The following is a 683-nucleotide window of genomic DNA, read 5'->3' as shown; positions in this document are numbered from 1 at the left end:
CCCCCCTTTTTAATGAGGGGGGACAGCTGAATTTGCCTTTCGGCAAACTGCCTACGTACTCCTTATGGAGATCAAGCCGTCTCGTAGTTCAGTGATTGCGAGTTGGTTTGTTTAGTTATAGTATTTTTTGAGATGCATCGCGTTCCAGGTCCTTGGAATTTTTATGCCTTGCATGTCGGCCATTTCGTAGGAGCCCGGTCGGACGACTTTTTCGATTTTATAGGTCCTTCCCAGTTTGCTCCAAGTTTTCCCGCGTTTCGTTCAACAGTGTTTTGGAAGACTTTACGAAGGACCAGATCTCCTTGATTAAATCTGTGATTCCGTACATTGGAATTATAGTACTTTCCGGCTGCGTGCTGGTAATTTTGGATTCGGATGAGCACTCGATCTCGGCGCTCGTTAATGAGATCGAGACTATCCAGGAGCATTGCATTATTGAGCTCCTCTCGTTCGGGAAGTAACCTTCTTCGAACACCAGGGAATTCTACTTCTGCGGGAATCATGCATTCTGTTCCGTACACCAGAGCGTAAGGGGTTTCTCCTGTTGCTCGCCTCGGGGCGGTACGGTGGGACCAGAGGACTCCCTTGAGTTCGTTGGCCCACCTGCCTTTTCTGACCTTGCATGTTTTTGGGATCCCGTCGAGAATGGTTTTATTAATCGTTTCAGCTTGTCCGTTACACTG

This window comes from Brassica oleracea, chromosome C2, assembly GCF_000695525.1.
Source record: "Brassica oleracea var. oleracea cultivar TO1000 chromosome C2, BOL, whole genome shotgun sequence".
Lineage (NCBI taxonomy): Eukaryota > Viridiplantae > Streptophyta > Magnoliopsida > Brassicales > Brassicaceae > Brassica > Brassica oleracea.
Note: the sequence above shows the minus strand (reverse complement) of the source record.